At 40.5% G+C, this 4,680-nt stretch overlaps 1 pseudogene; it reads left to right on the top strand.

The window, feature by feature from the left end:
- LOC129667857 (olfactory receptor 4C15-like) overlaps positions 1–2,738 on the top strand; it is a 4,821-nt pseudogene extending 2,083 nt beyond the window's left edge.
- Positions 2,739–4,680: the final 1,942 nt, after the last annotated feature.

The raw sequence follows: 4,680 nt of genomic DNA, 5'->3' as shown, positions 1-4,680 counted from the left end.
AAGGAACTAACATGCATTGGTCAATATTATCTATCAATATTAATGGACTCAACTCACCAATAAAAAGACACAGGCTAACAGAATGGTTACGGAAACAGGACCCAACATTCTGTTGCATCCAAGAAACACACCTATGCAACAAAGATAAACACTACCTCAGAGTAAAGGGCTGGAAAAATGTTTTTCAAGCAAATGGTTCCAGAAAACAAGCTGGAGTAGCCATCCTAATATCTAATAAAATAGACTTTCAACCCAAGTTAATCAAAAAAGATAAGGAGGGCCACTATATTCTCATCAAAGGAAAAATCCAACAAGAGGACATCACAATTTTGAATATCTATGCCCCAAATACGAGAAATTTTATTTGTATCAACAACAGCAACACTGAATAAATAAGTGGTAATTATAAAGTTTTAAGACTCTAAAACATTTTCAACTTACAATTTCACTTCTTTATGGAACTGCTGTTAATTTGTATATGAGGCTGATTGAAGCACTGACTTCTAATTCTCAACCATTTCTTCTGTTTGCTTGGTCAAGATATCTCAATCACAAATAAGCAAAGTAATAAGATGTTTTGACTTTTATATCTGGAGGTAGAGTATGCAAAGTCCACCACTACTGTGTACTTCTTGTCTGAAAAGTTGAATTTCTTTTCTTCTCTGGTCAGACTAAAGAAACCACTTATTCTTTAAAACCAGAGATTCCGTATTAAAAAACCACATTAAGTATCTTTTGCTAGTTTAGATTTAACACCACTTACTAAGATTTTCACCAAGAAAATAAAATAATAAACTCACTACTCCTTGTTGGCTAAGTTCTAAGCTTACCTTAACTTGTATTCTCTTACAGACAGCAGGCATTGTATTGTGTTCTGGTCACAATTTAAAATGATGAATTAAAAGGAAATCTCAACACGTGGAACATACACATTCCAAATAGAGACAAGCATTTCCTGTAACTCTTTATACTTTTTAAGAATAAATTAACTCATCTGACATTCCAATTAACCTCAGAATTTTCAAGGTAATTTGAAATATGAAGAGGGTTTTTAATTGCATTGTTCAGTATATTTTGTCTTTCTTCTGTTGGTAGGTAAGTGTTCTGAGTAGACATTGTAAACTATTTGTCTTTACTTTGTTCCAAGCAGATTAGAAAAAGGGTTAATACATAGTGTTTTCTTTACGTGTGTAATATGTAAATTGTTTCACATGCTTTTTGTTACTGTATTTCAGGAAGCCACTAGAGAAAACAAGTCAGCAAATCAAGGACAAAACATGTGTGGATGTTTTGTGGAGTATAAATAGCTAGCATTTTAATTCTACACGATTTCTGAATACCGATGTTAGAAAATGACTTTTTTCTTTTTTTAAAAACAAATTTATTCATGTACACTTTATTTATATTGTTCCCTCCCTTACATCACTACCCCTTCCAACTCATACTGTAATCCTTCTCTATAATTTATAATCTCTACTTACTATTCAATCTATCTATCTATCTATCTATCTATCTATCTATCTGCCTATCATCTATCTGTCTACCTATTTGTCTCTTTGTAACTGCACACACACACACACACACACACACACACACACACACAATTCACTTCATGTTGATTGTAAGAACATGTGTTGGGCAAAGCATTTGTTTTATCCATTCTCACCTATGAAAAATTTGTTTACTACCCAAACTCCTTAATGATAATATATACTTATTTGAAGCATTTTAAAAATAATTATAGATTTACACAAGCATAGTTGCTTCTACATTCTCCTTGAAATTATGCAAAACCAAAGTTTTGTAACAGAGTTAATATTCCTTGGACTTTCACAGAACCCTGAAGTCCAGAAAATAGTTTTTATTGTATTTTTGTTTGTCTACATTGCAACAATTGGGGGCAACATGATAATTGTGGTGACTATTGTCTGTAGCCCAGCATTGGTAGACTGCCCTATGTACTTCTTCTTGGATTTCTTGTCCCTATTCGATGCATTCTTCTCTTCTGTCATCACACCAAAGATGGTTGTGGACTCTCTATATGAGAAGAAAACAATCTCCTTTGAAGGATGCATGATGCAGCTGTTTGCTGAACACTTCCTTGCAGCAGTAGAAGTGATTGTTTTGACAGCCATGACCTATAACCGCTATGTAGCAATTTGTAAGCCCTTGCACTATTCTTCCATCATGAACTGGAAGGTCTGTGGCACACTGATGGGGATAGCATGGACAGGAGGATTCTTGCATTCTATCATACAAATTATTTCACTTTGCAATTACCCTTCTGTGGACCCAATGTCATTGATCATTTCATGTGTGATTTGTTCCCATTACTGGAACTTGCCTGCACAGATACACAGATCTTTGGCCTTTTGGTGGTTGCCAACAGTGGGTCTATCTGTATAATAATCTTCTCTATTTTACTTGTATCCTACGGTGTCATCCTGTGCTCTCTGAAAGCCCACAGTTCTGAAGGGCGATGGAAAGCTCTGTCCACCTGTGGGTCCCATATTGCAGTTGTGATTTTGTTCTTTGTCCCATGCATATTTATATATGCTTGCCCACCATTTGCTTTCTCCTTTGAAAAAATGGTGGCAATATTTTACACCATCCTAACTCCCTTGTTCAATTCTATTATTTACACTTTTAGGAATAAGGACATAAAAAATGCCATGAAGAAAGTGTGGAAGAGAGGGCGGTGGGTCAAGATGGCGGCGACGGGAGGACTCTCATTCTGACCAGCAGCACAGCAGGATCGGCACAGTGACCAGCAATCAGAACTCGCAGCCATAAAACACAGACGATTGTGTTTCCCAGGTGAGAGGATACCCCACAGTGGGGGATTCAATCAGCTTTTAACTCACCCAACTAAACCGCAGAAGAGATCCTGGTTCCTCCAGACGCTTGGCCACCAGCACCAGCCCCCGCCCAGAGCCACACGTGAGTGTCTCTGGTCACTGACCCAGACTGAACCTTGCGCAACGCACTATCAGAGACTGGAATTTTCAGTCGAGATAACCCAACGGTACAGAAAAAGATTGGGACCGACCTTAGGTCACCCAGACATCCCCTGGAAAAGACTCGGGTTCTGCGGGCACCCCAGGAGCCAGCCCAGAGCCAGTGCCGGTGACCCAGGCGCTTGCACAGAGCCCTGCCACGTGCCTGATTCGCTGCCTCAGATAGAACTGTGGTCCCCAGGGCACCAGAGATTGAGTTTCACTGTTGGGTGCAAACACACAGGGAGGGAAAAGGCTGGTCTGATCTCAGAGCACTCAGCCAACAACCCCACCCCAAAAAGATCTCCGGAAAATTACCCAGTTTAGGCAGATGCCCAGGCTCCCAAAGGCTGGAAAGGCAGACACAGGCGTTTCTGCGCACCAGCTAGCTGGCGGAGACTGAGTGGTACGCCCCAGGGAAAAATAGAGACTGGGAGTCCTTGTCTCCAGAGAATCATCAGGGAAGGAAGGAAACTGTACTGACTTAAATCACCCAGTCCTTTCCTGGAAAAAGTCTCACAGACCGGTGGAGCCTAGCCACCATCACTCAGCTGTGCTCCAGACACAGGCAGTTTCTGAGCACCAGCTATCTGGTGGAGACTGAACGATGTGCCCCAGAGCAAAAAAGAGACTGGGAATCTCTGTCTCCAGAGAATCCACAAGGAAGGAAGGAAACTGTACTGACTTGAATCACCCATTCCTTCCCTGGAAAAGTCTCGCAGACCGGTAGGGCCAAGCCACCATCACTCAGCTGTGCTCCAGACACAGGCACAAACAGTTGCTGCGTGCTGGATATCCAACTGGGTCACAGCAACTGATCATTAAATTTACAGTAAGAAACACAGAAAGAGGGCAGCTGTCTTCAGGACTTCCCTGGGTGAAAAGAGAACCCTCTTGACTAACAAAGACCACAGTTACCACTCAGGTCTCTATCCCTGAGGTGAGCAGCAGCAACTCCTGAAAAAACGCCAACCATCCAGGGACTATACCCAAAAAGCTGAGAAGACTTCCTAGAGGAAAAATCAGCTTTCTGCAAAAGGGGATTCTCTCTACCACAGGATCCCCAGGAACCACCAGAAAATAACCCCAAACACCTAAGATAGCACAATGGGTAGAGGCCAGCATAAAAGCTCAAGCAACAAAAGACAGAGCAATATGGCATCTCCAGAACCCAGTTACCCAGGGGCAAGTAGCCCTGGACACCCCAGCATAACTGAAATCCAAGAAGATGACCTAACAACTATGCTCATGAAGATGATAATAGAGGAAACAAATAAGATACTGAAAGACATAGAGGAAGATAAACTCAAACAGAATATTGCCATCAGTAAAGAAATAGAAGAAGTTGCAGCCAAACAGTTTATAGCCTTTAGAAAGGAAATGCTTAAAGCACTGAATGAAATAAAAGAAACAGAGTTGAAGGAACTAAAAGAAAAACAGGAAAGTCAAATCAGACAGGTGAAGGAAGTAAACAAAACAACTCAAGACCTGAAGATAGAACTGGAAAAATTAAAGAAAACACAAATGGAGGAAATAATGGAAAAGAAGAATCTAGGGAAGAAAACAGGAAATACAGAGGTAAGCATAACCAACAGACTGCAAGAGATGGAAGAAAGAATCTCAAGTGTGGAAGATAGAATGGAAGAAATCGATGTATCTGTCAAAGAAAATGTTAAATCCAAAA

This window comes from Psammomys obesus, unplaced genomic scaffold (assembly GCF_907164565.1).
Source record: "Psammomys obesus unplaced genomic scaffold, mPsaObe1.curated_primary_1811, whole genome shotgun sequence".
Lineage (NCBI taxonomy): Eukaryota > Metazoa > Chordata > Mammalia > Rodentia > Muridae > Psammomys > Psammomys obesus.
Note: the sequence above shows the minus strand (reverse complement) of the source record. Positions and strands in the feature narration are given on the sequence as shown.